The sequence below is a fragment of the Chiloscyllium punctatum genome, unplaced genomic scaffold, assembly GCF_047496795.1.
Source record: "Chiloscyllium punctatum isolate Juve2018m unplaced genomic scaffold, sChiPun1.3 scaffold_434, whole genome shotgun sequence".
In the NCBI taxonomy this organism is placed as follows: Eukaryota; Metazoa; Chordata; class Chondrichthyes; order Orectolobiformes; family Hemiscylliidae; genus Chiloscyllium; species Chiloscyllium punctatum.
This window is the reverse complement of record NW_027310168.1, coordinates 159,370-170,000: the sequence shown is the minus strand read 5'-3', so window position 1 is coordinate 170,000 and position 10,631 is coordinate 159,370.

Sequence of the window (10,631 nt, the reverse complement as noted above, 5' to 3'; positions counted from 1 at the left end):
AGTTGGTATAAATCAGTAACCACTGACACTTAGAATTTTTTCGAGTTGGTATAAATCAGTAACCACTGACACTTAGAATATTTTCGGGTTGGTATAAATCAGTAACCACCGACACTTAGAATATTTTCGAGTTGGTATAAATCAGTAACCACTGACACTTAGAATATTTTCGGGTTGGTATAAATCAGTAACCACCGACACTTAGAATATTTTCGAGTTGGTATAAATCAGTAACCACTGACACTTAGAATATTTTCGACTTGGTATAAATCAGTAACCACTGACACTTAGAATATTTTCGGGTTGGTATAAATCAGTAACCACCGACACTTAGAATATTTTCGAGTTGGTATAAATCAGTAACCACCGACACTTAGAATTTTTTCGAGTTGGTATAAATCAGTAACCACTGACACTTAGAATATTTTCGGGTTGGTATAAATCAGTAACCACCGACACTTAGAATATTTTCGAGTTGGTATAAATCAGTAACCACTGACACTTAGAATTTTTTCGAGTTGGTATAAATCAGTAACCACTGACACTTAGAATATTTTCGACTTGGTATAAATCAGTAACCACTGACACTTAGAATATTTTCGGGTAGGTATAAATCAGTAACCACCGACACTTAGAATATTTTCGAGTTGGTATAAATCAGTAACCACCGACACTTAGAATTTTTTCGAGTTGGTATAAATCAGTAACCACTGACACTTAGAATTTTTTCGGGTTGGTATAAATCAGTAACCACCGACACTTAGAATATTTTCGAGTTGGTATAAATCAGTAACCACTGACACTTAGAATTTTTTCGGGTCGGTATAAATCAGTAACCACTGACACTTAGAATTTTTTCGAGTTGGTATAAATCAGTAACCACTGACACTTAGAATATTTTCGGGTTGGTATAAATCAGTAACCACTGACACTTAGAATTTTTTCGACTTGGTATAAATCAGTAACCACTGACACTTAGAATTTTTTCGGGTTGGTATAAATCAGTAACCACTGACACTTAGAATATTTTCGGGTTGGTATAAATCAGTAACCACTGACACTTAGAATTTTTTCGGGTTGGTATAAATCAGTAACCACCGACACTTAGAATTTTTTCGGCTCAGTAGAAATCAGTAACCAAGCGCATTTTTGAATTGGTTACTGATTTCTCCGTTCGAGTTGCGGCTGCGGTTGGCTTCAAATAGTGGTGGGGGCTTAATTATCGCCGAGGGGAGCATGTCCCGGTGGTGTGGCCGAGGATGGAGTGCCTTTTGAAGGGGGTGTTTCTGAATTTGGACCCTTTTTGAGTTGCATGGCCGGATGGGTGTGGTTTTGAAGGGTGTGTCTGTCTGGAGTGGCACCGGCGTTGGTGTGAGGCTGAGGGTGGGCGTTCGGTTCCTGGTTAGGGATAGGGAAAGGGTGAGACTTAGCTTTAGTGCTCGTGCCCCCGATTTTGGTAATGTTTGACGTCAATTTTCCAAGGAGGCGAATGCAAGGCTTCAGAGGGACTTTGAGTGTTCGGGGGCGGGGTAGCTCAGCCGGATTTGCCCCGGCGGTTCTGCGGACGGTGTTGACTTCGAGGGCGGACCGGCCCCCGTGTTCAGTCCGAATATCGTGCATTGTTAACGGCGGGAAGTGTTCCAAAAGGGAATGGGATTGAATGTGACTGCTGAAGCCGACTTTGAGACCTGTAACGCGGGTAGCTCAGCCGGATTTGACCCGGCGGTTCTGGCGACGGTCTCGCCTTCGAGGGGGGAGCGCCCCGCGTGTTCAGGCCGAATTTTGTGCATTTCCATCGGCGGGAAGAGGTCCAAACGGGAATGGGATTGAATGTGACTGCTGAAGCCGACATTGAGACCTCTAACGCGGGTAGCTCGGCAGGATTTGACCCGGCGGTTCTGCCGAAGGTCTCACCTTCGAGGGGGGAGCGTCCCGCGTGTTCAGGCCGAATATCGTGCATTGTTAACGGCGGGAAGTGTTCCAAACGTGAATGGGATTGAATGTGACTGCTGAAGCCGACATTGAGACCTCTAACGCGGGTAGCTCGGCCGGATTTGACCCGGCGGTTCTGGCGACGGTCTCGCCTTCGAGGGGGGAGCGTCCCGCGTGTTCAGGCCGAATTTTGTGCATTTCCATCGGCGGGAAGAGGTCCAAACGGGAATGGGATTGAATGTGACTGCTGAAGCCGACATTGAGACCTCTAACGCGGGTAGCTCGGCCGGATTTGACCCGGCGGTTCTGCCGAAGGTCTCACCTTCGAGGGGGGAGCGTCCCGCGTGTTCAGGCCGAATATCGTGCATTGTTAACGGCGGGAAGTGTTCCAAAAGGGAATGGGATTGAATGTGACTGCTGAAGCCGACATTGAGACCTCTAACGCGGGTAGCTCGGCCGGATTTGACCCGGCGGTTCTGGCGACGGTCTCGCCTTCGAGGGGGGAGCGTCCCGCGTGTTCAGGCCGAATTTTGTGCATTTCCATCGGCGGGAAGAGGTCCAAACGGGAATGGGATTGAATGTGACTGCTGAAGCCGACATTGAGACCTCTAACGCGGGTAGCTCGGCCGGATTTGACCCGGCGGGTCTGCCGAAGGTCTCACCTTCGAGGGGGGAGCGTCCCGCGTGTTCAGGCCGAGTTTTGTGCATTTCCATCGGCGGGAAGAGGTCCAAACGGGAATGGGATTGAATGTGACTGCTGAAGCCGACATTGAGACCTCTAACGCGGGTAGCTCGGCCGGATTTGACCCGGCGGTTCTGCCGAAGGTCTCAGCTTCGAGGGGGGAGCGCCCACCGTGTACAGGCCGATTTTCATGCATTTCCAACCGTGGGAAGGGGTCCGAAAGGGGATGGGGGTGAACGTGACTGCTCAACCCGACTTTGAGACCTCTAACGCGGGTAGCTCAGCCGGATTTGACCCGGCGGTTCTGGCGACGGTCTCGCCTTCGAGGGGGGAGCGTCCCGCGTGTTCAGGCCGAATTTTGTGCATTTCCATCGGCGGGAAGAGGTCCAAACGGGAATGGGATTGAATGTGACTGCTGAAGCCGACATTGAGACCTCTAACGCGGGTAGCTCGGCCGGATTTGACCCGGCGGTTCTGCCGAAGGTCTCACCTTCGAGGGGGGAGCGTCCCGCGTGTTCAGGCCGAATTTTGTGCATTTCCATCGGCGGGAAGAGGTCCAAACGGGAATGGGATTGAATGTGACTGCTGAAGCCGACATTGAGACCTCTAACGCGGGTAGCTCGGCCGGATTTGACCCGGCGGTTCTGCCGAAGGTCTCACCTTCGAGGGGGGAGCGCCCACCGTGTACAGGCCGATTTTCATGCATTTCCAACCGTGGGAAGGGGTCCGAAAGGGGATGGGGGTGAACGTGACTGCTCAACCCGACTTTGAGACCTGTAACGCGGGTAGCTCAGCCGGATTTGACCCGGCGGTTCTGGCGACGGTCTCGCCTTCGAGGGGGGAGCGTCCCGCGTGTTCAGGCCGAATTTTGTGCATTTCCATCGGCGGGAAGAGGTCCAAACGGGAATGGGATTGAATGTGACTGCTGAAGCCGACATTGAGACCTCTAACGCGGGTAGCTCGGCCGGATTTGACCCGGCGGTTCTGCCGAAGGTCTCACCTTCGAGGGGGGAGCGTCCCGCGTGTTCAGGCCGAATTTTGTGCATTTCCATCGGCGGGAAGAGGTCCAAACGGGAATGGGATTGAATGTGACTGCTGAAGCCGACATTGAGACCTCTAACGCGGGTAGCTCGGCCGGATTTGACCCGGCGGTTCTGCCGAAGGTCTCACCTTCGAGGGGGGAGCGCCCACCGTGTACAGGCCGATTTTCATGCATTTCCAACCGTGGGAAGGGGTCCGAAAGGGGATGGGGGTGAACGTGACTGCTCAACCCGACTTTGAGACCTGTAACGCGGGTAGCTCAGCCGGATTTGACCCGGCGGTTCTGGCGACGGTCTCGCCTTCGAGGGGGGAGCGCCCCGCGTGTTCAGGCCGAATTTTGTGCATTTCCATCGGCGGGAAGAGGTCCAAACGGGAATGGGATTGAATGTGACTGCTGAAGCCGACATTGAGACCTCTAACGCGGGTAGCTCGGCAGGATTTGACCCGGCGGTTCTGCCGAAGGTCTCACCTTCGAGGGGGGAGCGCCCACCGTGTACAGGCCGATTTTCATGCATTTCCAACCGTGGGAAGGGGGCCGAAAGGGGATGGGGGTGAATGTGACTGCTCAACCCGACTTTGAGGCATCTAACCCGGGTAGCTCAGCCGGGTTTGACCCGGCGGTTCTGCCGACTGCCTCGCCTTCGAGGGGGGAGCGTCCCCCGTGTACAGGCCGATTTTCATGCATTTCGAACCGTGGGAAGTGGCCCAAAAGGGGATGGGGGTGAATGTGACTGCTCAACCCGACTTTGGCGCTTCCGAGCCGGGTAGCCCGGCCGGGTTTGACCCGGCGGTTCTGCCGTCGGTCTCGCCTTCGAGGGCGGAGCCTCCCCCGTGTACAGGCCGATTTTCATGCATTTGCAACGGTGGGAAGTTGCCCAAAAGTCGATGGGAGTGAATGTGACTGCTCAACCCGACTTTGAGACTTTTAAGCCGGGTAGCTCAGCCGGGTTTGACCCGGCGGTTCTGCCGACGGTCTCGCCTTCGAGGGGGGAGCCTCCCCCGTGTACAGGCCGATTTTCGTGCATTTCCAACGGTGGGAAGAGGTTCAAAAGGGGATGGGAGTGAATGTGACTGCTCAACCCGACTCTGAGGCTTCTAACCCGGGTAGCTCGGCCGGGTTTGATCCGGCGGTTCTGCCGACGGTCTCGTCTTCGAGGCCGGTGCCTCCCCCGTGTACAGGCCGATTTTCGTGCATTTCCAACGGTGGGAAGTGGTCCAAAAGGGAATGGGGGTGGACGTGTCTGCTCATACCGACTTTGAGACTTGTAAGCCGGGTAGCTCAGCCGGGTTTGTTCCGGCGGTTCTGCCGACGGTCTCGTCATCGAGGGGGGAGCCTCCCCCGTGTCCAGGCCGATTTTCATGCATTTCCAACCGTGGGAAGTGGTCCAAAAGGGAATGGGGGTGAATGTGACTGCTCATACCGACTTTGAGACTTTTAAGCCGGGTAGCTCAGCCGGGTTTGACCCGGCGGTTCTGCCGACGGTCTCGCCTTCGAGGGGGGAGCGTCCCCCGTGTTCAGGCCGAATTTTGTGCATTTCGAACCGTGGGAAGTTGCCCAAAAGTCGATGGGAGTGAATGTGACTGCTCAACCCGACTTTGAGACTTGTAAGCCGGGTAGCTCAGCCGGGTTTGACCCGGCGGTTCTGCCGACGGTCTCGTCTTCGAGGCGGGTGCCTCCCCCGTGTACAGGCCGATTTTCATGCATTTCGTACCGTGGGAAGCGGTCCAAAAGGGGATGGGAGTGAACGTGACTGCTCATACCGACTTTGGCGCTTCCGAGCCGGGTAGCTCAGCCGGGTTTGACCCGGCGGGTCTGCCGACGGTCTCGCCTTCGAGGGGGGAGCGTCCCCCGTGTTCAGGCCGAATCTTGTGCATTTCGAACCGTGGGAAGTTGCCCAAAAGTCGATGGGAGTGAATGTGACTGCTCAACCCGACTTTGAGACTTGTAAGCCGGGTAGCTCAGCCGGGTTTGACCCGGCGGTTCTGCCGACGGTCTCGTCTTCGAGGCGGATGCCACCCCCGTGTACAGGCCGATTTTCGTGCATTTCCAACCGTGGGAAGTGGTCTAAAAGTCGATGGGAGTGAACGTGACTGCTCAACCCGACTCTGAGGCTTCTAACCCGGGTAGCTCGGCCGGGTTTGACCCGGCGGTTCTGCCGACGGTCTCGTCTTCGAGGCGGGTGCCTCCCCCGTGTACAGGCCGATTTTCGTGCATTTCGAACCGTGGGAAGTGGTCTAAAAGTCGATGGGAGTGAACGTGACTGCTCAACCCGACTTTGAGACTTGTAAGCCGGGTAGCTCAGCCAGGTTTGACCCGGCGGTTCTGCCGACGGTCTCGCCTTCGAGGGCGGACCCTCCCCCGTGTACAGGCCGGTTTTCGTGCATTTCGAACCGTGGGAAGTGATCCAAAAGGGAATGGGGGTGAACGTGACTGCCCAACCCGGCTTTGAGACTTGTAAGCCGGGTAGCTCAGCCGGGTTGGACCCGGCGGTTCTGCCGACGGTCTCGACTTCGAGGCGGGTGCCTCCCCCGTGTACAGGCCGATTTTCATGCATTTGCAACGGTGGGAAGTTGCCCAAAAGTCGATGGGAGTGAATGTGACTGCTCAACCCGACTTCGAGACTTGTAAGCCGGGTAGCTCAGCCGGGTTTGACCCGGCGGTTCTGCCGACGGTCTCGCCTTCGAGGGGGGAGCCTCCCCCGTGTACAGGCCGATTTTCGTGCATTTCCAACGGTGGGAAGAGGTTCAAAAGGGGATGGGAGTGAATGTGACTGCTCAACCCGACTTTGGCGCTTCCGAGCCGGGTAGCTCAGCCGGGTTTGACCCGGCGGGTCTGCCGACGGTCTCGTCTTCGAGGCGGGTGCCTCCCCCGTATACAGGCCGATTTTCATGCATTTCGAACCGTGGGAAGTGGTCCAAAAGGGAATGGGGGTGGACGTGTCTGCTCATACCGACTTTGAGACTTGTAAGCCGGGTAGCTCAGCCGGGTTTGTTCCGGCGGTTCTGCCGACGGTCTCGTCTTCGAGGCGGGTGCCTCCCCCGTGTACAGGCCGATTTTCGTGCATTTCGAACCGTGGGAAGTGGTCCAAAAGGGGATGGGAGTGAATGTGACTGCTCAACCCGACTTTGGCGCTTCCGAGCCGGGTAGCTCAGCCGGGTTTGACCCGGCGGGTCTGCCGACGGTCTCGTCTTCGAGGCGGGTGCCTCCCCCGTATACAGGCCGATTTTCATGCATTTCGAACCGTGGGAAGTTGCCCAAAAGTCGATGGGAGTGAATGTGACTGCTCAACCCGACTTTGAGACTTGTAAGCCGGGTAGCTCAGCCGGGTTTGACCCGGCGGTTCTGCCGACGGTCTCGTCTTCGAGGCGGGTGCCTCCCCCGTGTACAGGCCGATTTTCATGCATTTCGTACCGTGGGAAGCGGTCCAAAAGGGGATGGGAGTGAACGTGACTGCTCATACCGACTTTGGCGCTTCCGAGCCGGGTAGCTCAGCCGGGTTTGACCCGGCGGGTCTGCCGACGGTCTCGCCTTCGAGGGGGGAGCGTCCCCCGTGTTCAGGCCGAATCTTGTGCATTTCGAACCGTGGGAAGTTGCCCAAAAGTCGATGGGAGTGAATGTGACTGCTCAACCCGACTTTGAGACTTGTAAGCCGGGTAGCTCAGCCGGGTTTGACCCGGCGGTTCTGCCGACGGTCTCGTCTTCGAGGCGGATGCCACCCCCGTGTACAGGCCGATTTTCGTGCATTTCCAACCGTGGGAAGTGGTCTAAAAGTCGATGGGAGTGAACGTGACTGCTCAACCCGACTCTGAGGCTTCTAACCCGGGTAGCTCGGCCGGGTTTGACCCGGCGGTTCTGCCGACGGTCTCGTCTTCGAGGCGGGTGCCTCCCCCGTGTACAGGCCGATTTTCGTGCATTTCGAACCGTGGGAAGTGGTCTAAAAGTCGATGGGAGTGAACGTGACTGCTCAACCCGACTTTGAGACTTGTAAGCCGGGTAGCTCAGCCAGGTTTGACCCGGCGGTTCTGCCGACGGTCTCGCCTTCGAGGGCGGACCCTCCCCCGTGTACAGGCCGGTTTTCGTGCATTTCGAACCGTGGGAAGTGATCCAAAAGGGAATGGGGGTGAACGTGACTGCCCAACCCGGCTTTGAGACTTGTAAGCCGGGTAGCTCAGCCGGGTTGGACCCGGCGGTTCTGCCGACGGTCTCGACTTCGAGGCGGGTGCCTCCCCCGTGTACAGGCCGATTTTCATGCATTTGCAACGGTGGGAAGTTGCCCAAAAGTCGATGGGAGTGAATGTGACTGCTCAACCCGACTTCGAGACTTGTAAGCCGGGTAGCTCAGCCGGGTTTGACCCGGCGGTTCTGCCGACGGTCTCGCCTTCGAGGGGGGAGCCTCCCCCGTGTACAGGCCGATTTTCGTGCATTTCCAACGGTGGGAAGAGGTTCAAAAGGGGATGGGAGTGAATGTGACTGCTCAACCCGACTTTGGCGCTTCCGAGCCGGGTAGCTCAGCCGGGTTTGACCCGGCGGGTCTGCCGACGGTCTCGTCTTCGAGGCGGGTGCCTCCCCCGTATACAGGCCGATTTTCATGCATTTCGAACCGTGGGAAGTGGTCCAAAAGGGAATGGGGGTGGACGTGTCTGCTCATACCGACTTTGAGACTTGTAAGCCGGGTAGCTCAGCCGGGTTTGTTCCGGCGGTTCTGCCGACGGTCTCGTCTTCGAGGCGGGTGCCTCCCCCGTGTACAGGCCGATTTTCGTGCATTTCGAACCGTGGGAAGTGGTCCAAAAGGGGATGGGAGTGAATGTGACTGCTCAACCCGACTTTGGCGCTTCCGAGCCGGGTAGCTCAGCCGGGTTTGACCCGGCGGGTCTGCCGACGGTCTCGTCTTCGAGGCGGGTGCCTCCCCCGTATACAGGCCGATTTTCATGCATTTCGAACCGTGGGAAGTGGTCCAAAAGGGAATGGGGGTGGACGTGTCTGCTCATACCGACTTTGAGACTTGTAAGCCGGGTAGCTCAGCCGGGTTTGATCCTGCGGTTCTGCCGACGGTCTCGCCTTCGAGGGGGGAGCCTCCCCCGTGTTCAGTCCGATTTCCATGCATTTCCAACCGTGGGAAGTTGCCCAAAAGGGGATGGGAGTGAATGTGACTGCTCAACCCGACTTTGGCGCTTCCGAGCCGGTTAGCACAGCCGGGTTTGACCCGGCGGTTCTGCCGACAGTCTCCTCTTCGAGGCGGGTGCCTCCCCCGTGTACAGGCCGATTTCCGTGCATTTCGAACCGTGGGAAGTGGTCCAAACGTCGATGGGAGTGAATGTGACTGCTCAACCCGACTTTGGCGCTTCCGAGCCGGGTAGCTCAGCCGGGTTTGACCCGGCGGTTCTGCCGACGGTCTCGTCTTCGAGGCGGGTGCCTCCCCCGTGTACAGGCCGATTTTCATGCATTTGGAACCGTGGGAAGTGGTCCAAAAGGGAATGGGGGTGGACGTGACTGCTCATACCGACTTTGAGACTTGTAAGCCGGGTAGCTCGGCCGGGTTTGACCCGGCGGTTCTGCCGACGGTCTCGCCTTCGAGGGGGGAGCCTCCCCCGTGTTCAGTCCGATTTTCGTGCATTTCCCACGGTGGGAAATGGTATCTTTCATTACGGGGACAAGGGTCTGAAGCGGTGAAGTCAGTAACCGGCATAGTTAAGGAAAGGGTTCGAATTTTCTCAACAGTACGAAAAAAGTGAGCAGGGAAGCTAGAGAAGGTGTCAGTGAGTCCCAAACGAGTGAACCGCAAAACTTAGGGAAATGCCCGAAAGCGTTTTAAAGGGTGAAATCGGGAACGAGGAAATGATGGGAAAGTGCCTGAAAGTGCTAAATGAGTAAACAGAAAAACGAAGAAAAATGTTTGAAAAGAAGAAGTGAGTAACCAGGAAAACTTAGAAAAATGTTCAAAACGAAGAAATCAGTAACCAGGAAAACTTAGAAAAATGATCAAAAAGAAGAAATGAGTAACCAGGAAAACTTAGAAAAATGTTTAAAAAGAAGAAATCAGTAACCAGGAAAACTTAGGAAAATGTTTAAAAAGAAGAAATCAGTAACCAGAAAAACTGCGAAAAATGTTTAAAAAGAAGAAATGAGTAACCAGAAAAACTTAGAAAAATGTTTAAAAAGAAGAAATCAGTAACCAGGAAAACTTAGAAAAATGTTTAAAAAGAAGAAATCAGTAACCAGGAAAACTTAGAAAAATGTTTAAAAAGAAGAAATCAGTAACCAGGAAAACTTAGAAAAATGTTATAAAAGAAGAAGTGAGTAACCAGAAAAACTTAGAAAAATGTTTAAAAAGAAGAAATCAGTAACCAGAAAAACTGCGAAAAATGTTTAAAAAGAAGAAATCAGTAACCAGACAAACTGCGAAAAATGTTTAAAAAGAAGAAATCAGTAACCAGGAAAACTTAGAAAAATGTTTAAAAAGAAGAAGTGAGTAACCAGAAAAACTTAGAAAAATGTTTAAAAAGAAGAAATCAGTAACCAGAAAAACTTAGAAAAATGTTTAAAAAGAAGAAATCAGTAACCAGAAAAACTGCGAAAAATGTTTAAAAAGAAGAAATCAGTAACCAGGAAAACTTAGAAAAATGTTTAAAAAGAAGAAATCAGTAACCAGAAAAACTGCGAAAAATGTTTAAAAAGAAGAAATCAGTAACCAGGAAAACTTAGAAAAATGTTTAAAAAGAAGAAATCAGTAACCAGAAAAACTTAGAAAAATGTTTAAAAAGAAGAAATGAGTAACCAGAAAAACTTAGAAAAATGTTTAAAAAGAAGAAATCAGTAACCAGAAAAACGGCGAAAAATGTTTAAAAAGAAGAAATCAGTAACCAGAAAAACTTAGAAAAATGTTTAAAAAGAAGAAGTGAGTAACCAGAAAAACTTAGAAAAATGTTTAAAAAGAAGAAATGAGTAACCAGAAAAACTTAGAAAAATGTTTAAAAA